Source organism: Anabrus simplex, chromosome 3 (genome assembly GCF_040414725.1).
Source record: "Anabrus simplex isolate iqAnaSimp1 chromosome 3, ASM4041472v1, whole genome shotgun sequence".
NCBI classification, from domain to species: Eukaryota; Metazoa; Arthropoda; class Insecta; order Orthoptera; family Tettigoniidae; genus Anabrus; species Anabrus simplex.
In genome coordinates this window covers 343,185,317-343,209,236 of record NC_090267.1, presented here as the reverse complement: position 1 = coordinate 343,209,236, position 23,920 = coordinate 343,185,317, and positions in this window count along the sequence as shown.

Genomic DNA, 23,920 nt, shown 5'->3' with positions numbered 1-23,920 from the left:
GCCGAGGTCAATCAATTTAGATAATAATCTTGAGATATCAACATTGTCGTGTGCAGCAGAAATATCCAGATAACGGGCAAGCATATAACTGTTCGTAGCAAATGTCTTATATATGTCCGTAGTGAGCAGTGCATGACTATCATAGGTACTTCTTCCTTTTCGAAAACCATTCTGAGTTCGTGGTAGAAGATTGTGAAATTCTAGCCACCATTCGAGTCGAAGTTTAATCATACGCTCGAGGGTTTTCAGCATACATGAAGACAAGTCGATAGGACGGTAAGTGTTCGGATCCTCCGCTGCTTTGCCGAATATGAAGATGGTTATCACAATCTGTGTTAGCCAGGATATTGGAAATTCTCCTTGAGACCATATTTCGTTTATGATCCGAAACAGCCACTGTAGAGCATGGTTTGATAAATGGGCCGGCATCGGATAACAATCAAAACCTGGTGCAGTACTTGAGGACTGTTTGATTGCATTTTGCAGCTCAGCCAATGTGAAGGGAGAGCATAAGAAATGAGTACTCGGGTTCGTGTTGAACTGAAGGGGTTGGGAATCAACAGACGGTGGAGCTATACAACTTCAGAGTCAAACCTCAGGCAAGGTTTTTAGGTCTCACATATGACACTCGACTGACATGGTCGCCACATATATCTGAGCTTACACCAAAACTGGAAAGATCTATGAATATTCTTCGTGCTCTCACCCGAACATGGTGGTGGGACTGATCCCTGTGTTCTCCTTCTCCTATATCGCAGTTTGATCCGATCCAAAATGGATTATGGGAGTATGTTTTATCATAACGGAAGCAAAATCGCTTTTCGCAAGCTGGACAGAATACAATATAGCTGTGTCAGAACCTGCATTGGAGCAATGGCTTCGACCCCAACAAATACGTTGTTACTAGAGTGCGTCGAACCTCCTCTTGCTGTACGTCGACCATATTTAGCAGACAAATTCATATTATCCAGGATGTACAACAATGAACCACCAATCTGCAGCAGTCTGGCTGATTTAGAAACAGTTATGAGAGAGCACGGACACCGAAAATGGATGAAAAATATATGCCTTCTGAACAGTCTTCAGTTTCTACGCCCCATACTTCCATCGTCAACACCCCACAAGTCTTGCCCTGCTTTTGAAATTCCGAACTCCTACTTATTGTTTTCTGTTCCAATCCTTTTACAACAGACTTACTTCCTCTAACCAGAGTTCAGACTTACTTTGTAGAATATACTCAAAGACAGTGGCCCAATGCTCTTCAAATCTTCACTGATGGCTCAAAAATACCCTCACCACCTGCAGTGGGATGCGCTTTTTACTGTCCCGCAACTGAAGAATCTCGTTTATTCACTTTACCAAATGACTGGACTATTTTTACAGCAGAAGCTGTCGCTATTTCCGAAGCTCTAGCATACAGTTTAAGAGTTAAACCTTCTGCAGTTCTTATAATTACTGACTCTCTCAGTGTCTTGAAGACTTTACAGTAAACTGCTACATACAAACTAACGGTTTATCAAATTCAGAGAATTCAGAGAATTCGACAACTTACTCGTCTCAATATTGCTGTGCACTTTCTTTGGATACCTAGTCATAAAGGTATCAAACACAACGAGTCTGTTAAACGGCTCGCTAGAGCAGCAACGTATTTGGGCGAACGGCTAGATTCACCAGTACCGGGCGAGTTGGCCGTGCGCGTAGAGGCGCGCGGCTCTGAGCTTGCATCCGGGAAATCGTGGGTTCGAGCCCCACTGTCGGCAGCCCTGAAGATGGTTTTCCGTGGTTTCCCATTTTCACACCAGGCAAATGCTGGGGCTGTACCTTAATTAAGGCCACGGCCGCTTCCTTCCAACTCCTAGGCCTTTCCTATCCCATCGTCGCCATAAGACCTATCTGTGTCGGTGCGACGTAAAGCAACTAGCATATATATATATATATATATATATATATATATATATATGGTTTCACTAGTGTCTATTCGAGACTACGTGCCACGTATCAAGCAGTGTTCGTGGACGCAAATTGAAGAAGAATGGTATATTACAAGAGGGTAACGGGGAAAACAATACGCTGCGGTCCAACCATACCCTCCTCACTCACCTTGGTTCTCCAAATGGAATGCTTGTCACCGATAAATCACTTCTCTTATTCGCATGAGGTTCAATCACGGCAGTTTTGCAAATCATCTCTATCGGATAGGAGTCCTAAACTCGCCCTACTGTTCCTGTGACCGCCAAGCAATCGCTGACCTCAACCACATCTTCTTCTCGTGCCATCTTTATAATGTACAGCAAGAAAAATTTATAACAACTTTACTTTCATTGAACTTTCAACTACCACTCAACATCCAGTGCATTTTATCATCCCAACAACCAGAAGCGTAAAATGCAATCGCCATATTCTTAAAAGACACCGATTTAAGATTATAAAGTTTGACGTGATACTACTTCAGAAAAACTACGTAAACATACTACAGTTGCAGTGTCCCAGTTTGTTATTTTGTTCTTTTTTCTCTTCGTATGTGTGTGCGCGCATTCTATACGGGCTCGGAACGTAATGCCAGTATAATACTATGGAAGATTCATAGGTGTATATGTTTTCTCAGTGTATATTTAATATATATGCTTTGTTATCTAAAGTATTTCTAGCTGGCTGTTTGGTCTGGCACCTAAAGCCAATAAATTAAAAAAAAGTCAAGGAGCCATTTTAAATCCACGGTGTAGGAAGTCATTTTCTGTCCCAGACACGAGGAGCATTATTCAGTCAGTCAGAGATATCCGGAAGTGTTTGTGTGTATGTGTGCGATGCGCGGCCAAATCCACGAAACGGAGAGGTCCAAAGACGTGTTTCACAACGACATGAAAAATATAGGTAAACAAACGCTTATTTTCCGTGAATCTACCGTAGACGAAATCTGGAGTAGTTGCTTTGTTCTGAAATATTTTTTTTGAGAAAGAGTAAAAAGTTAAAATAAATAAATAAATAAATAAATAAATAAATAAATAAATAAATAAATAAATAAATAAATAAAGCGATTCCTGATGCGTCACATTAAAAAGACTGTTAAGGGATTACAATAGAAGCGAAAGAACAAGAAATGAGCGGTGCAAAACAGATCAAATAATAATAATAATAATAATAATAATAATAATAATAATAATAATAATTACATGTAATTAAATAATACCGTTAAGGTGAACAGTTTAAGACTGAGTAACCAGCGCAATGGCCTTCAGCTGTGAGTCGAGTTGATTAGCCCAAACAGTAAAAGCGATATTTCAATGTGCTCAGGTACGAAGCCTCAAGGCGGTAGATTTACCGGCACCTAAAACAATGGCTGCGGGACAAAATTACGTCACCTCGGCTTCACCAAAAACATTAAAAGTATATATTGGGGCATGAAAATAATAATTGCATTATTTAGTTCATGGGGTTCGGTTTCAGATCTTCAAATTACGCACACAGCACAGCACACTGCCAACCACTGCAGAAACACGTAATTATTCAATACGCCATTCCACACAGGGTTGGTGTCATGAAGGGCATTCGGTCGTAAAACCGGGCCAAGTCTACTCCCTAATTCTCATAAACCTAACAACGTTGGGGTCGGATCAGAATTAGAAATGGGCATATATACTGTGCTTCGGGAGGTATGAATATTAAAATTTGGCTAGGTCTCGCAAACTAAATACTGCCTGGATCGGAAGACTACTAGGATTGACTAAGTGAGATGAGGTACGATTGAATGATGAATGTGGTGAAGCTGGTAGAAGTACATGGAAGCAATGTCAAACATGGCTAGGAGCCCTGCGGTCTCAAGTTTAGAGCCTCGGGCCCATTTAGCGGCCTCTTAATACAGGCACGGAATACCTCAGACATATCCTACACCGCAACCAACGGGCGACGGTTGTTGCACAGGTACACTCAGAAGGTAACAAAAATTACAGCTACAAGTAACGAAAAGCGTGACATCTAAGAAACTAGAGCAAGAAGAAAATTCGCGTATTATAACACAATTTAAAAGGCTGTGGTATCCTTCTATACACGTGTGTGAATTACACATTGAACTGCTCTACGTTTTATTGCCAAACCACAGCAATGAGTCACTTGGAAACAGGCAGTTAATCAATCAATACTGATCTTCATTTAGTACAGTCACCCAGGTGGCAGATTCCCCATTTGTTCTTTTTCTAGCCTTTCCTCAAACGATTTCAAAGAAATTTGGATATTTATTGAACATCCCCCTTGGTAAGTTATTCCAATCCCTAACTCCCCTTCCTATAAACGCATGTTTGCGCCAATTTATCCTCTTGAATTCCAACTTTATCTTCATATTGTGATGTTTCCTGCTCGTAAAGACACCACTCAAAATTCGTCTACTAATGTCATTCCACGCCATCTCTCCACTGACAGCTCGGAACATACCACTTAGTGGAGCAGCTCGTCTCTTTATCCCAAGTTTTCCCAGCCCAAACTTTGCAACATTTTGTAAAGCTACTCTTTTGTCGGAAATCACCCAGAACAAATCGAGCTGCTGTTCTTTGGAATTTTCCAGTTCTTGAATCAAGTAATCCTGGCGTGGGTCCTATACCCTAGTTGAGGTCTTACCGGAGGCTTACATGCCCGCTCCTTTAAATCCTTACTACAACCCCTGAACACCCTCATAACCATGTGCAGAGATCTGTACCCTTTACTTACAATCCCATTTATGTAATAACCCCAATGAAGATCTAACCTTATATTAACACCTAGGTACTTGCGGTGATCCCCATAAGGAACTTCCACCCCACCAACACAGTAATTAAAACTGAGAGGACTTTTCCTATTTGTGAAACTCACAACCTGACTTTTAACCCCGTTTATCATCATACCATTGCCTGATCTCCATCTCACAACATTGTCGAGGTCATTTTGCAGTTGCACACAATTTGTAACTTATTTATTACTCTATACAGAATATCATTATCTGCAAAAAGCCTTTTCTCTGATTCCACCTCTTTCCTCATGCCATCTATATATATAAGAATACATAAAGGTCCGACAATACTTCCTTGAGGAATTTCCCTCTTAAATACACTGACTGACAGTGACAATGCAACACCAAGGAGGAGTGGTTCGAAAGGGATGAAAGTTGGGGAAAAAACAGAGACGGCACGGACGAATAATTGATGTTTATTTCAAACCGATATGCAGGTTACACAATGCGCACGGCATCGACTCAGTAGGATGTAGGACCACCGCGAGCGGCGATGCACGCAGAAACACGTCGAGGTACAGAGTCAATAAGAGTGCGGATGGTGTCCTGAGGGATGGTTCTCCATTCTCTGTCAACCATTTGCCACAGTTGGTCGTCCGTATGAGGCTGGGGCAGAGTTTTCAAACGGCGTCCAATGAGATCCCACACGTGTTCGATTGGTGAGAGATCCGGAGAGTACGCTGGCCACGGAAGCATCTGTACACCTCGTAGAGCCTGTTGGGAGATGCGAGCAGTGTGTGGGCGGGCAGTATCCTGCTGAAACAGAGCATTGGGCCGCCCCAGAATGTACGGGAGTGCCACCGGCCGCAGCACATGCTGCACGTAGCGGTGGGCATTTAACGTGCCTTGAATACGCACTAGAGGTGACGTGGAATCATACGCAATAGCGCCCCAAACCATGATGCCGCGTTGTCTAGCGGTAGGGCGCTCCACAGTTACTGCCGGATTTGACCTTTCTCCACGCCGACGCCACACTCGTCTGCGGTGACTATCACTGACAGAACAGAAGAGTGACTCATCGGAGAACACGACGTTCCGCCATTCCCTCATCCAAGTCGCTCTAGCCCGGCACCATGCCAGGCGTGTACGTCTATGCTGTGGAGTCAATGGTAGTCTTCTGAGCGGACGCCGGGAGTGCAGGCCTCCTTCAACCAATCGACGGGAAATTGTTCTGGTCGATATTGGAACAGCCAGGGTGTCTTGCACATGCTGAAGAATGGCGGTTGACGTGGCGTGCGGGGCTGCCATCGCTTGGCTGCGGATGCGCCGATCCTCGCGTGCTGACTTCACTCGGGCTGCGCCTGGACCCCTCGCACGTGCCACATGTCCCTGCGCCAACCATCTTCGCCACAGGCGCTGCACCGTGGACACATCCCTATGGGTATCGGCTGCGATTTGACGAAGCGACCAACCTGCCCTTCTCAGCCCGATCACCATACCCCTCGTAAAGTCGTCTGTCTGCTGGAAATGCCTCCGTTGACGGCGGCCTGGCATTCTTAGCTATACACGTGTCCTGTGGCACACGACAACACGTTCTACAATGACTGTCGGCTGCGAAATCACGGTACGAAGTGGGCCATTCGCCAACGCCGTGTCCCATTTATCGTTCGCTACGTGCGCAGCACAGCGGCGCATTTCACATCATGAGCATACCTCAGTGACGTCAGTCTACCCTGCAATTGGCATAAAGTTCTGACCACTCCTTCTTGGTGTTGCATTTGCTCTGTCAGTCAGTGTATTACAGGGTCATATAAACCTTCGCCTACTCTAATTCTCTGAGACCTATTTTCTAGAAATATAGCAACCCATTCAGTCACTCTCTTGTCAAGTCCAATTGCACTTATTTTGCCATTAGTCTCCCATGATCCACCGTATCAAATGCTTTAGACAAGTCAACCGCGATAGAGTCCATTTGACATCCTGAATACAACATATCTGCTATATAGTGCTGTAATCCTACAAGTTGAGCTTCAGTGGAATAACCTTCCCTAAACCTGAACTTCCTTCTATCGAACCAGTTATTAATTTCTCAAACATGTCTAATATAATCGGAGAGAATGCTTTCCCAAAGCTTACATGCAACGCATGTCAAACTTACTGGCCTGTAATTTTCAGCCTTATGTCTACAACCCTTGCCTTTTTACACAGGGGCTAGTATAGCAATTTTCCATTCATTTGGTATAGCTCCTTGATGCAAACAATAATCAAGTAAGTACTTCAGATATGGTACCCATTGTCCTTAGTGTACTCCAGAAATCTTATCAATTCCAGCCGCTTTTGTAGTTTTCAACTTTTGTATCTTACTGTAAATGTCATTTTTATCTTATGTAAATGTTAATACTCCTTTAGTATTAGTCACCTTCTCTATCTGGAAATTATCCTTGTAACCAACAATCTTTACAAACTGCTGACTGGATACTTCTGTCTTTTGAAGATCCTCACACCCACACTATCCTTGTTCATTAATGTTTCCTGGAATGTCCTTCTTGGAACCGATCCTTACCTAAGTACCTGTACATACTCTTCCATTTTTCACTAAAATTTTCTATGACTGTCAATTATTATCCTTGCCATCATGTTATCTTTAGCTGAATTCTTTGCTAGATAGAGTTGCCTAGTAAATTCCTTCAATTTCTCCTTACTTCCATAGCCATTTCTAACTCTATTTCTTTCCAGCCTGCACCTCGTTCTTAGTCTCTTTATTTCTCTATTATAATAACGTGGGTCATTACCATTCCTTGCCACCTATAAAGGTACAAACATGTTTTTACATTCCTCAATAATTGCTTGAAGTCAATCCCAGAGTTTGTTTACGTTTTTAATTTACCGTTTTCCACCGATCATAGTTGCTTTCTAAAAGCTCCCTCATGCTTGCTTTATCAACCATATTGTACTGACTAATAGTCCTAATTTTAAGACCTCCCTTTCTATCACATTTATTTTTAACTACGACAAAATCAGCTTCATGATCATTAATACCATCTATTACTTCGCTTTCTGTATGGAGCTCATCTGGTCTTAGCAGCACCACGTCCGGGGTATTATTGCCTCTAGTTGGTTCTATTACTTGCTGAATCAGATATCCTTCCCATATTAACTTAGTTGCCATTTGTTCCTGTCGTTCACATTACATTCCCAGCTGAAATTTGGTAAATTCAGATCTCCCGCTACAATCATATTCCTTTCCACGTCGTTTCTCACATAGCTAATTATCTTACCAAATAAATCTGAATCAGCGTCAGCGCTTTCGGTTTCGAATCCTGCCGACGGCAGCTCTGAAGATGGTTTCCCGTAGTTTTCCATTTTCACACCAGGCAATGCTGGGGCTGTAACTTAATGAACTTTCCCATTCCTCCCTTGCCGAAACTCTCGAGGTGTTAATGAGACATTAAAAAATACACCTCATTCTGATCACATTTTTAAACGCATTGCATTGCCATGAGTACCACTCCGATTTTTTAAAGTTTTGATTTGTTCTAGTGTAGGAAACATATAATTTTGTCCATTTACCTTAACATATTTGATTACTAGCTGAAATATAAACTTGAAAGTTGTCCATTATGACGTGCAGCCTAATTTTAGATATTTAGGTGCGTGATGTCTACAATAAACACTTCATAAATTTCACAAACATTAGTAAAAATCTCTATTTAGCGTACTTGGTGGACGTTCGAATGCAATAGGCCTATATCACTCCAAGGCACAAGCACAAGGCACTCCGATTACTGCAATCATACGCTGAGCATACGTCAGGCTTCTCGAAGGTGAAAATCTAACTTTTCACTTCTTAAAAATTTTCGAACTTCAATATCCACGTACGGCCTTCTTGTCACCTGATCATATGTTTTCTCACTAACAAGCTTCCTTTTGACAACTCGAAACATGGCGGCCCTCTATGAACTTGCTGTTGTCACATATACAGCACCCTGTGTGTGTGATTTTTTTTTAATTTCGGGAAACGCGTGTTTGGTTATAGCAATCCAACGTGCTGCGGGAGCACTTATTCACCATCGCTAGGAAACGTACATAAGATATGTGCGCCATTTTAAGTCCACAGCGTAGGAAGCCATTTTCGTTCCCCAACACGAGGATCCAAATTCAGTCCGTAATATCCGGAAGAGTTTGTGTGTATTTGTGCGATGCCAGCCAAATCTACGGCATGCAGAGATCTGAAAGTTTTGTCATAGTTCGGTACAGCATTTCAACGATCACGTGTGGCTGGTCAAAGAGAAATTCTTGCTTCAAGAAATCAAATTGTCAACGTCATCAACTAGCGACTTTTAAAATATTCCTCGGTGTTCTACAAATTTCCAAGGTTAACGACATAGCTTGTAATACGGATGATGCTGTCAACTACACTATAGAGCTTCTGAACAAGTTGGAGTCATCTGGAGTACCACGAACATCTTGGAGTTCACGATTGTGGCACCGATTATCCTTCTCAGGAATATGAATCGTCCTTCCCTCTGCATAGGAAAGAGCTCGATAGCTGCAGTCGCTTAAGTGCGACCAGTATCCAGTAATCTGGAGATAGTGGGTTCGAACCCCACTGTCGTTAGCCCTGAAGATGTTTTTCCGTGGTTTCCATTTTCACACCAGGCAAATGCTGTGGCTGTACCTTAATTAAGTAAAGGCCACGACCGCTTCCTTCCCATTCCTAGGTCTTTCCTATCCCATCGTCGCCATAAGACATATCTGTGTCGGTGCGACGTAAAGCAAAGTAGCAAAAAAAATGGAATAAATCTCCAGTCAAGAAACTGATGCCGAATATATTGAAGCCACCCCATGACTGGTTAAGCCGCTTGTGTAGTATTCATTTCTCTGGTTCAAATTATGCCAACTTAGACATCTGCAGTTCTCCCATTTGTTTGAGTTTCGATATCCACATTAACAAGACACAAGGGCAATCGCTTGAAGTAGTAGGACTGGATCATCGGAAACTGTGCTTCTCTTATGGTCAAGTGTATTTGGGTCGTTCAAGAGTTCGAATGGCAAACACACTATTTATCTTAGCTCCAATTGGAGGAACAATCAATATAGTTTATCCGGAAGCTCTGTTTTATTGGTTAATATTATTTGTACAATCCACCAACCCGGTACGTCTTATGCATTGGAGTTATAATATTTTTAAAAATAAAATAAAACAATAAATGCGAACGATGTGTATTAATAAATATTTAAATCTGATTTTTATGAAATGGTTTTTAAAACATCTGGCTGTTGAAGAAATAAACGCGGTTGAGCCTCGGGTAGATGGTAGTATAAAAGAAGTGTTTGACTGTGTGTGTATCTGAGATGCCCAGTGAAATCTACGACACGCAGAGATCTGATGTTTTGGGCATAGATAGATGGAAGAGGATTCGAATGCAACTCGATACCGGATTTTTCATTTTCGCTTTCGTTTGTGAGTTGCGAACGAAAAACCATCGGAAAACGTGTGTTGCTATCACCAAAATTAAATGCATAGATTCACTGTCGCTAGGCAACATACATAAGATAGGTAATACAAGTCAAGGAGCCATTTAAAGTCCATGGTGTAGGAAGCTATTTTCTGCCCCAGACACGAGGGGCATTATTCAACCAGTCAGTGATATCCGGAAGTGTTTGTATGTGTGTGTTGCGCGTCCAAATCCACGGAACTGAGAGATCTGAAGATGTGCTTCCACTACGGTATAAAAATATAGGTAAAAAAAAAAACGCTTTTCCGTTAATGTACAGTATACAAAATCTGGAGAGGTTGCCTTGTTCTGAAATATGGTCTTTGAGAAAGCGTGAAAATGGAGCATAAATAACGGTAAATAAACAAAACAAAAAAAAACAATTAGGCCATTCGTGATACATAGCATTAAATGGACGTGTTAAGATATTACAATAGAAGAGAAAGACCACAACATGAGCAGTGAAAAAACAGAAGAAATAATAATATTAATAATAATAATAATAATAATAATAATAATAATAATAATAATAATAATAATAATAATAATAATAATAATAATAATAATAATAATCATCTTCATTACATGAAGGATTCATTAATACCCTTGTGATGATCATTTTTAATGACTGAAAATACAGTGTAACGGTGTTTTGTTGTGTGTCGGGCTGATCAGCCCAAACAGTAAAAGCGATATTTCGATGCGCTCTTGTGCGAAGCCTCAAGGCGGTAGAATTAGTGGCACGTTAAACAACCGCTCTCTCTATGTACAATATCTGAACGCTAAACAAACGCTTATTATCTGTGAATCTACCGTACAAAGCATCTGGAAAATTTGCTACGTACTGGAATATGGTCTTTGAGAAGGCGTACAAGGTGAATAAGTTGCATAAATTAAGGTAAATAAGTAAGTCCGCCTCTGAGGTGTAGTGGTTAGTGTGATTAGCTGCCACCCCCGAAGCCTAGGTTCGATTCTCGGCTCTGCCGCGAAATTTGAAAAGTAGTACGAAGGCTGGAACGGGGTCCACTTAGCCTCTGGAGATCAACTGAGTAGATGTGGGTTCGATTCCCACCTCAGCCATCCTGGAAGTGGTTTTCCGTGGTTTCCCACTTCTCCTCCAGGCAATTACAGGGATGGTACCTAACTTAGGGCCACGGCCTCTTCCTTCCCTCTTCCTCATCTATCCCTTCCAATCCTCCCAACCCACCGCAACTCAGAAAATCAAGTTCTGAGATAAATGTGTAGCTCTACAAAGTGTCCCTAAGTAGTGAAATGACGAAATCTTATGATTGATTTTTTTTTCAAAATGGCGCCCGGTAATGACGACGTAGTGTTTTATTCTCCGAGTAAATTAACCGTAAAATGTGACGAAAAGTGCGGAAAATGTCGAAAATTAGTGAAAAATGGAATGTTGTGTGATTCATGTGATCGATGGTGGTATTATAAGTGCGGAAATTGCCCTAGAGACGTAAAAACTAATGAAAATGTTGACTGGATTTGTGAGCAGTGTGTTCGGAATGTTGTTGTTGGGGACGGCGTTGACGAAGCACCGAAAACAGTCGATGAGGAATATAAAAGTGCATTAGAAATTATAAACATTCTAAAAAAGGACAATGAGACTCTTAAAGTTGAAAATCAAGAATTAAAAGAAAGACTGCGATCGCTAGAATTTGGGACTGACCATTCTTCGAGTGATATACCGGTACAAGTAACAAACTCGAGCACGTGGTGTCAAGTAGTTCGTGGATGGCCGGCTAAGAAGAAATCTACAACTGAATTTCCGGAAATAAACATTAGAAATAGGTTTTCTGCCCTAAATAATTTAATCCTGGAAGAAAGTGATCGCGCGCGTGAAACCAAATCATCGCGATCCGTTGCCGTGCCGAGTTTGAAATTTAGGCCTAGAATTCAGATTCAAGACCCAGTTAGGCCTAAATCAGCGAAGGTAGCTGTGTTTGGTGATAGCCAAGGAAGGGGAATTGCGGGAGTGATTAACGACGAGAATATAGCAGCAACCGGAGAAATATATCCAGGAGCTTCTATCAGCAGGGTTGTGGAAAACGTAGAAGCAGCAACTAGGAACTTCGGGAGCGGCGATGCAGTGCTTATCATCGGTGGGACGAACGACGTAGCTCGCGACGACGCCAAGAATGTAAGATCACAACTTAAACATACACTAGGGAAGCTGACCCACACTAACGTTTTTGTAGTGAACGTGCCCCACAGGCATGATTTGAGTAGAGATTCGTGTGTGAACATTGAAGTGGACAAGGTCAATACAGATATTGTTAAAATTTGTAAACATTTTCGGAATACTCAGGTTATTGAATGCAGCAGTTTTGAGAGATACTGTTATACAAAACATGGCCTCCATCTAAACAATTCAGGTAAACGAAAGATAGGAAATATTGTTCTAGATTTTATTAATCTTAAGATATGTACTGTAAAACAGGCAACTCCCTTGAGTTATAATACTGACCAGGAAAACTAGCAGAAAGAGCCAGCTATACTTCAAGCTGGCTCAGTCAACTAGAAAAAGAAACTCAGGATAGTAAGGAATTTCAAGTTACCCAATTGCAACAGTCAAGTTTTAGGGAGGAAGGGGGTCTGAGATTGCTCTTGGTAAACTGTCAAAGTGTAGTAAATAAACAATTAAAATTCGGTACATTGATGGAATCTTATGAGACTGATGTGGTGATAGGAGTGGAATCGTTGTTGAAAGAAGGGGTGGGTAATAGAGAAGTATTTCCAGAAGGGTACACAGTCTATCGTAGAGACCGAGGAGATAAAAAGGGAGGGGGGGTGTTTATTCTGGTGAAGGAAACTTACTGTTCACATGAATGGTTTACCGATGAAAGGGATGAAATATTAGGGATAAAATTAGTTTGTGATAATATGAAGGAGGTGGGAATTATAGGAACATACAGGCCTGGAAGAGAGGAAAGAGACATGGAAATCTTTGAAAAAATAATAGATTATACTTGTAAAAACAATAATAATGATATGGTAATAATTGGGGGAGATCTAAATTTGCCTGAAGTTGAATGGAAAGGAGCTGCAAGTGAAGCCCATGAACAGAAACTGGCAAATAAGTTAATTTGGGAGGGAGGATTTACACAAGTAGTACAAGAACCGACTCGTCTCAATAACTTACTAGATGTATTCTTGGTTAAACCATGGGAAATTGTTGATAAAACTGAGGTAATTGAAGGAATAGGAGACCATAAGGCTGTAATAATGGATGTAGGACTCGTACCAAAAAGGCTTAATAAGAGGGTTACACAAGACAAGAAATTGTACAGAAAAACTAAAGTTGATGAATTTGGGACTTACCTTAACTCACAATTCAGTTGTTGGATAAGTGAAGGGAGTAACGTGGATACACTTTGGGCTAAATTTAAAGGAATTATTTGGGAAGGAGAGAAGAGATTTGTACCTGTTAAGAAGGGTAAAATGACCTCAGACCCTGTTTATTATACAAGGGAAATAAGAAAATTAAAAAGAAAATGTAGAATAGTAAACAGGAAAATCAAAGAGGGTAGGGAGAGTAGAGAAACTAGAAAACAGCTAATGAGGGAACTGAATAGAGTGAAAAAGGAAGCAAAAGAGAATTATATGAATGGCATACTTCAAGAGGGTAATGACCACAAAGGGAAATGGAAAAAGCTGTATTCATATATCAGGAATCAAAAAGGAAAAGGAATCCAAATTCCTACAATGGTGGGAGAAGGGGGTGAACACTATTTAACAGATACTGAGAAAGCAAACCTCTTTAGTAGGGAATTTAGAGATTCAGTAGATGATTGTCAAGAGTTGGAAACCGAAACAGAAGATAGAGAGGGAGAGAGACAGAGGGAAACAAGAAGCTTCTCATTCACAAACGAAGATATTTTCAGAGAAATCCAACTGCTTCAGCAAGGAAAAGCAGCAGGGAGTGATCAAATTACTGGGGAGGTATTAAAGACAATGGGGTGGTACATAGTGCCTTATTTAAAATTTCTCTTTGACTATGTCATAAATAATAGTGTAATACCAAAGGAATGGAAGGAATCTATAATAATACCAATTTATAAAGGAAAGGGTGATAAAAGGAAACCAGAGAACTACAGACCAATCAGCCTGACCAGTATAGTTTGTAAAATTCTGGAGAGTTTAATATCGAAGTACATCAGAGGGATATGTGATGATAAAAATTGGTTCATGAGGAGCCAGTATGGATTTAGAAAGAAATTTTCTTGTGAGGCACAACTGGTGGGATTTCAGCAGGACATATCAGATCAGTTGGATTCAGGAGGCCAGTTAGATTGCATAGCCATAGATCTTTCCAAAGCCTTTGATAGAGTGGAACATGGAATATTATTAAAGAAATTGGAGGGAATAGGATTGGACGTAAGGGTTACACGTTGGATAAAAGCATTTCTAAATTCAAGGGTTCAGAAAGTCAAAGTAGGAAATAATGTATCGCAGAAAGAGAAAGTTTGGAAGGGAATTGCACAGGGTAGTATAATCGGTCCGTTACTTTTCTTAATATACGCAAATGATTTAGGGAACAATATAACATCAAAAATAAGATTGTATGCAGATGACATAATTGTTTATAGAGAAATAAACAACATTGAGGATTGTTCAGAATTACAAAGAGACCTTGAAAGTATCCAACAATGGGTTGAAGAAAATAATATGAAGGTTAATGGAGGCAAATCAACTGTTACAACTTTTACAAACAGGAGCTTTAAAACTGAATTTGAATATACTTTGGATGAGGTAGTTATCCCAAAAGATGGCAAGTGCAAATACTTAGGTGTGAGATTTGAAAGTAATTTGCACTGGAAGGGTCATATTGATGACATTGTTGGGAAAGCATACAGATCATTACATGTCATAATGAGGCTACTTAAAGGATGCAACAAAGAATTAAAAGAAAAAAGTTACTTGAGTATGGTTCGTCCATTATTGGAATATGCAAACAGTGTTTGGGATCCTCACCAAGAATACCTAATAAAAGAAATAGATAGTGTGCAGAGGAAAGCAGCAAGATTTGTAACAGGGGATTTCAGGAGAAAGAGTAGTGTATCAGAAATGTTAAAGGAACTTGGGTGGGAAACTTTAAGTAAGAGAAGGGAGAAAACTAGACTAATAGGATTATATAGAGCCTATACAGGAGAAGAAGCATGGGGAGATATCCGTGAGAGGCTTCAGTTGGAAAATAATTATATCGGCAGGACTGACCACAAATATAAAATTAGAAGGAATTTTAGCAGAAGCGATTGGGGTAAATTTTCATTCATTGGGAAGGGTGTGAAGGAGTGGAACAGTTTACCAGGGGTAGTGTTTGATCCTTTTCCAAAATCTGTACAGATATTCAAGAAGAGAATAAACAGCAACAGAGAAAATAAATGAAATGTTAGAGGGCATTCGACCAGTGCAGGTTATTGTATATAAAAAAAAATGTGTGTGAATAAATTAATTCCATCCCCTGGTCTAAGGAGTTTGGACAGCCAAAGTAGGGGACTGCCTGTAGGGGTGAAGTACAGTGGGGACTTCGAGGGCCCTGGGACCGCTACGGTAGCTGTGAAGGCCCTTCAGGAACTCTGAAAAGTGGTGGCAAAAGGGGCTCTGGTTAAGACGCAGCAGGTCGTTATGCTACTTAGGATCCAGAACGGGTAAAAAAAAACAAAAAAAAGTAAATAAATAAATGCAATGTAAATATTAATGTTATACCAGTTGTATAGTATCATTTGAAGTAATTCCACATACTGTATATCAGTTGACTATATTTGTAAGTAGGACAGGATACATTATAAGTAGAATTTTGTAAACAATATAAATTTATTAAGGATGAGCTGTGTGTTTAATAGAAAACATTGTTAGCGTAAATTGTATAATATTGTATTATAGGAAAAATTTTCTTCTCTTGTTAATTTAATATTTAGTGCTTGACAATAATGTATTTTAGTGTACCATTTGCCACCGAGGTAGACACCTCATTTGCAAATAAAGAGATTTTGATTTGATTTGATTTATGAAATAAAGAGCGAGCGGTACTAGACGTCTCGACAGAGTTCAGTTATTAAAAAAGGTTACTTAAAAATTGCTCCTTCATTCCCTTTGGCGAAGCCATGACCTAGATATTTTGAGATGTGTCACTATTGCTGGAATTTTTTAATAGATTATATTGGACTGTCTTGCGAGTTTGCAGCTTATAACAATGAAATTAATTTACGAACTACGCTGGAGTCTGTAATAAATCCCATTTGTATTTTTTGAGTTGTGCCACTATTGCAACTCATGAGCGACTTGACAAGTCGCAGAAAGGGTACATTATCAATCACCACACATACGGAACACATTACTCCGATTAGTGAAGCCCTACGCTGAGCATACGGCTGGCATTCTTTAAGATGAAAATCTAACTTTTCACTTCATAAAACTTATGACATTCAATCGTCACGCACAATGTCCCTGTCAGATGATCATATGATCTCGCGCCAACCGCCTTTGTTTTGACAACTAGAATCATGGCTACCCTTTATGAACTTACTGATGTCAGATAAACAGCCGCCCTGTGCGTGTGTAGGAGGGGGGGGAGGTGCACGCAGAGATCTGGAATGTTTAACATAGGTAGACTGAATGAGGTCCGAAAGCACCTCGAAGCGGGAATTTTAATTTCGGAAAACGTGGTGTGTTAACATAGGGCAATCCAAAGTGCTGCTACCAGGATTAAATGCGTAGATCCACTGTCGCTAGGCAACGTACATAAGATACGTAATGGAAGTCTAGGGGCCATTTTAAGTCCATGGCGTAGGAAGCCATTTACTGTCAACGACACGAGGAGCCAAATACAGTTCATAATATGTGTGTATGTGTGTGATGCCCAGACAAATCTACGGCACGCAGAGATCAGAAACGTTTGTCGTAGGTGGGTACAGCATTTCACCGATCACGCATGGCTGTGTCAAAGAGCAATTCTTGCTCCTAGAAATGAAGCTGTCAACGTCATCAACAAGCGACTTTTACTAGAATTACCCGGTGTTTTACAAATTTCAAAGTGTATGGACACAACATGTAATACAGATGAGGCTGTCAACTACACGCCAAATCTTCTGAACAACTTGGAGTCACTTGGAGTACCCCCGAACATCTTGGAGTGGATGTTTGTGGCACCGATTAACCTTCCGAGAAATATGAATCCTCCTTCCCTCTGCAACGGAATATGACCCTCAGTCAAGAAACTGATGCTGAATATTATTGAAGACACCGTCATGATTGGACATGCCGCGGGCGTAGTATTCAATTCTAGAATTTAAATGATCCCCTCGGATATCCCGTTTCAATTTAGACATCTGCATTTCCCCCCATTTGTGTGAGTTTATATTTGTGCATCAATAAGGCACAAGGGCAGTCGCATGGAGTTGTAGGACTCGATCATCGGAAACGGTGCTTCTTTCATGGTCACCGAGCTCGATAGCTGCAGTCGCTTAATTGCGGCCAGTATCCAGTATTCGGGAGATAGTAGGTTCGAACCCCACTGTCGGCAGCCCTGAAAATGGTTTTCCGTGGTTTCCCATTTTCACACCAGGCAAATGCCGGGGCTGTACCTTAATTAAGGCCACGGCCGTTTCCTTCCCACTCCTAGCCCTTTCCTGTCCCATTGTCGCCATAAGACCTATCTGTGTCGGCGCGACGTAAAGCAAATATCAAAATCTTTCATGGTCAATTGTACATGGGTTGGAAAGTCAAACACACTGTACATTTCAGCTCCAAATGGAAGGACAAATATAGTTTATCCGGAAGCTCTGCGGTTTGTGTTAGTATTATTTGTACCATCCACCAACCCAGTACATCTTAAGCATTGGATGTAACAATATTTTTTAAAATAAAATATAGTAATTAATTCTATTTAAGTAAAAACGATGTGTGTAAATAATTTCATTTCTGTTAAAAAAATTAATAAACGCGAGTGAAGCCGAGAGTACATGCTAGTAAGAAATGAAATCTGATTGAAGTATTCCTTTATACATAAACAATGGCTATAAAAATGAGAATAAAATGTGATATGTAAAGTATGGCTATTATACATGACAAGGTTATGCTAATATAAGATAATATAATCGCATTTAAATGACGCAAGTAGGAACTTAAGAAAAAAATACGTAATAAGAATGCGCAAATTGATTACTGCATATCACCTTCCTTATCGTAAATTGACATGGAATATTTTACATATGCAGAACTTTAGTACTTTAGTGATATCTTTAAGATACTATGAATAATTATTCCATTCCTGTTCTAATTTTATCTCCTACTGCTGTTAGTATAAATGAACATCGCTCTAGAACGTGTACTCCAGGTTCTTTCTATGAAGTTAGACACATCGTCAATAATGGTGAACGCATGGACACTTTCCATATTCTTGGCACTCATGTGCCAGTACGCTGTAAGTGATCTCCGTTTATTTATATTATTATTATTATTATTATTATTATTATTATTATTATTATTATTATTATTATTATTATTATTATTATTATTATTTTATTTTATTTTATTCAGTATATTACAATTTGTGAGAATTTTAGCCAGACATACGACGTCTTTTATAGTCTTTCGGCTGATCCAAACCCCTCATTTTCATTATGTTGTCTGCTCTGTTGTGAGAACCTGAAGTGATGAGTTTTCTGACGCGGGGTGTTGAGTCTTGCCTGCAGCTACTAGTTCTCTGGGCAATGTTAGAGTCACGTTTTGACCTAGAATACGGGTATTGTTTCGGAATCGTACTTGGGCCACTGAACGGTACAAAAACCTTCATAGAACACTCTGATCCCCCACCTCTGGATCACCTGCAACTGGGGAGAGGGCATTTATTTGTTTCATTCGTTAGATTTTCCTTGTTACAGGTATGTCTTTATTTCTTTCTTTCTTAATCCGTTCACGGCCCAGGGTTGGCTTTCCTCGGTCTCGGCAAGATATCCCACCTCTAGTGCCTCAAGTGCAGTGTCCTGAATCGTGAGACATTTAGTCGGGGATACAACTGGGGGAGTCCTTTGGCCGTCTCACCTGATATGCTGAACAGGGACCTTGTTGAGAATGGAAACATTGGAAGAGGTGGGCAGGGAAGGGGGAAGGAAGCGGCCGTGGGCTGAAGTTCGGAACTATCCTGGCGTTAGACCGAGGGGAAGAAGTGGGAAACCACAGGAAACCTCTTCGAGGATGGCTGAATTTGGAATCGAAACCCCCCTTTCCTACTCATTTGACATCCCGAGGTTGAGTGGACCGCGTTCCAGTCCTTGTACCACGTTCCAAAAATCGTGGCAGAACTGGAAATCGAGCCTGGGCCTCCAGGGGTGGCAGCAAATCACAGTAACCACTACTCCACAGAGGCGAACTTTGTCCCTATAACTACATTAAATGTTATACAGCTAATAGTGTTGATATCACTCTACACATTATCACACTTTTTTATGCCGGGCTGAGCGGCTCAGACAGTAGAGGCTCTGGCCTTCTGACCCATATTTGGCAGGTTCAGTCCTGGCTCAGTCCGGTGGTATTGGAAGGTGCTCAAGGGTTTTTGCCCCTTCTAGGGTCCTGAGCGGCGTTCTTACCATTCGTGGTGAGGCATTCCGCCAGACATTATCCTCCCGCAACTCAGGCTCTCCGTAGCAGGCGCCACGCTCCTCAGCCGTCCATCCAGCAGTCCGCCCCTGGGCCGCACCAGACCAGGTTTGTTCCACCTTTAGACCTACTCACGTGGTTCCCACTTGGCATCCCCATGACTGAGTTCACAGTCATGGGTTCGCCCCGTTCCGAACCCGCGGCTCGTTCAGGCTACGTAGGGCAAAGTGATGTGTTGGTTCCAGCACACCGCAGTGAGCCTCAATCACCAGCAGCCACTTCACCTGAACCACCATATCACCCATGCGGAGGTAACTAGGATGCCTCTCTGGCACGTGTGGGCGAGGTTTCCACTTCCAAGCATTGGCTTGGGCTAGTAACAATCACACTGCCTCAAGATGTTTCTGCAATATCTGTTTTTTGTCTGCGACAAAGTATTTTATTTCCCTCAGACCCTCCAGACAAGTCCGGAGCCCCCGTATCCACCACCTGGGGCGGGCCCGATAGGGAAACAGGCAAGAAAACCCCCACGGGGCTTGGTGTCTGCATTGAAAACAGGAATTCGCTCACTATTATGGTCATTGTACCTTACCTGCAGCCTTCTTTTATTATCTGTCCATCTATATATTAAAATAGCTTACTGAAAACAGCCCATCCCTCCGTACTACTGGACCGATTTGGTTCATTTTTGTTTTATTCTCTGTGGAATCAGCTGCCGGTGAATCGTGATAATTGATATGTCTTCATGTTCATCCAACTTTGAGCAGTCAGAATATCAATTCATTAAATGATCACTCCAATAATTGGTGGCGGAGACTTACGCTAACATTCTGTACATGGCAGGTTGCTAAGCGACTAACACTTCCATTAATATTGTGATATATGTGATTTTCATTCTTAGTAATGTCATTGCATTCAGCCATGTTTGATTACTACCTGTCAAGCCAGAGAGCAAACATTTCCTCTTATCGCGCAAGAATACTATTCCCTGCTAGATATTCTGATTCTCTAACCTTTCGTGGCCTCTAAATGTATTCCACAGATGGCAGAGCGTTCTAGCGACTAACATGGTGCTAAGAGAAAATATCTACTTACTAACAGACCCCATCATGGCATACGCCTTAGACATTATCCAGGAACATCTATCGAAGGATAACTTAGCTGCATTAGAATGAAGAAAGATTTCTGCCTGGAAAAAAACGCTACTTCGAGACAAACTTATGAACTCACAAGACAACTATTCTATACAGAACTCCGATTAACAATACAATTGCTTTGTACTTCACACTACCAAGCTTTACATCAAGAAATGCAGGATATAAATGCTAAAATTTAATAGATTTTTACGAAAAAATGGCACGACAGAATGGATGAATTCTGACTATGAGCTGCGGTACACCATAACACGCTTATTAAACGTTCATAAAGCCATTGAATGGGTGGCAGAATAATATGACTATGAAAGGCACATCAAGACGAGTTATCTGACCCATTAATAACGAATGTTAGGGGAAAGCTCGTCCTCTACTTCAGTATTAAACAAACTCTTGCATTTACCATGTTTGGTTTTATGTTGATAATTCCCTAGTTGCCTGACCAAGAATCTGCTCTTCCTGCCAATGCATTTCACTTACAACAACTATATATTCTGTAATAGTCTATTCATTTTCATTTCCAGCTTCTCTTACCAACAACAGCCATAAACACTTTTAACATTCCACGCTTCGACTCGCAGAATATCAATATTCATCTTCGTGTTGATTGACCCCTCCCATGTAGTCTCCACCCGCAGATACGAATGGGAGTCTCTTTTACTTCCGGGATATTTTACTCGGGTGAAACTCTTCATCAGTAGATCATCCATTCATACAGAAACAGCTGCATGTCCTCGGGAGTTAGTTACGGCTGTAGTTTCCCGTTGCTTTAATCATGTAGCAGTTTCAACACCGCCAAGCCACGTTAAATGTTATTATAAAGCCATGTCAGTCAATAATCCAGAATGCGGTCCTTGCAGATTCCGAAATGCTACGATTCACCTTTCCATTAGCCGTCTCTCGACAGATACCCATTCGATATGATTGCAACTAAGGTCCGGCTATCTACTTGATTTGGACTGCGAAGCCTCCCCATCCGCGGCAATGTCACGTGTTTCACATAGTTCTCGTGTATAACTCCATAATATACAGAAAATTACGAGAATTCGCTAGGTGGCTTAATCTTCAATCTAATCTTCAATAACACCACAACACATTAAATAAAACATAAATGTTCCTCTTAGAGTGATGTTTCAGTAAATAAATAAATAAATAAATAAATAAATAAATAAATAAATAAATAAATAAAGAAATAGTGCTAAGAAATTAAACTCATGTCATCAATCCTCGTGGTGCCTATCTTTTCATGCTCTCCCCGAAATGGAGGCGATGTGTATGTACCAGATTAATCACATACCAGCCCTTAAATATAGGCAGTATGGCAGCTAAGCAGGACGCAACATTGTGCTACAACCACTGAAGAGATTTCCATGTTTGATAGCTGATTTTAAAACGTGGTGTTTCAGTAGCATTTCCAAATTTTATTTTTAAGGTAACACAAGTACTTGGTTGTGAATGCTGAGTCAAGGCTTCTTCTATTTATCATTTCAATGGCTTGACGTAGACCCTGAGGTGACAGAGTGGGAGCGCGAATCACGTAATTACCCATAGATTGCATGTTTCGAATCCGAGCGTAGGAAATTCCCTTCTCATATCTATTATATGCTCAATTACTTTGATATGACTGTTTGTCCCAAGGTAGACAGCAATTCTAACTGGAGAGCATCAACACCTGGTGCCTCGTTCCTATTTAGAACACCGGGTGAGTCAGTCGTGCGGTCAGGGGCGCGCGGCTGTGAGCTTGCATCCGGGAGATAGTGGGTTCGAACCCCACTGTCGGCAGCCCTAAAGATGTTTTTCCATTGTTTACCATTTTCACACCAGGCGAATGCTGGGGCTGTAACTTAATTAAGGCCATGGCCTGTTCCTTCCAATTCCTAGGCCTTTCCCATCCCATCGTCGCCATAAGACATGATCTCCTGTGGCTCGGTCTACCTGTACGGCCACATCCCACCCCGGGCTATGGCTAGGTACAACAGGTTGGCCCTGTTGAAAAAGCACTTCTGCTGGGCAAGGTCGTGGTGAGGCCATGCTGATAGAGCCCAGAGAGTGGTTGCTGCATCGTGGTGATCGCGTCCCTGTGTCTCGGTCTACCTGTACGGCCACGTCCCACTCCGGGCTATGGCTAGGTACAACAGGCTGGCCCTGTAGAAAAAGTACTTCTGCTGGGCACGGTCGAAGTGAGGCCATGCTGATAGAGCCCAGAGAGTGGTTGCTGCATCGTGGTGATCGCGTCCCGTAGGTATGAGAGCGGGCTGATTCCGTAATGCGATGGCGATCTGGTAGACCTATCTGTGTCGGTGGGACGTAAAGCAAATAGGAACCTATTAAGAACTCACAAATTCTGACTTCAAATGTGAGTCGTCTTTCTGATCAGCAATGAAACCTTCTCTTTGTAATAAATAACCATTAATTATATCAAATGCAAGTTTAACAATAATACTTACTAGATTTCCGAGTCACTCAAACGTATTTCTAATCGTGTTGTGTCAATTGTCCGGCAAACAATAGATTATAGAATTGAGTAGTCACGAATTTTCTAGGTATTGTAATCAATATTGAAGTTACCTCTTTTTCGCAGTTTGTACATTCCCCACTCCTGAGAAAAAATAGATGTAATAACCAATCCTGTACCGTAATATTACGCAGAAGGAGAACATTTACAGATGTTGATATAATTTCACAGGCTGCTGACTATGTGGAGAACTTCGCGGAAGCAATGCGGCCAATTGCGGAGGACTGTAGGAAGTACGTAGGAGCAAGCGATGGTAAGTTATATAGTTAATACTGTAAAATAATTTTAACATCAGCATCTTAATCCTTATTTAGTCGATGAATAGATTACTTCATCAGTTAAGTTATCTGTTGACCCACTTTTCAGTACCTTTTAGTTTTAATACAATACTATACAGCCATGTTTCTCCCCCGTGAAGGGCTTCCTCAGTGCGATTCATTATATC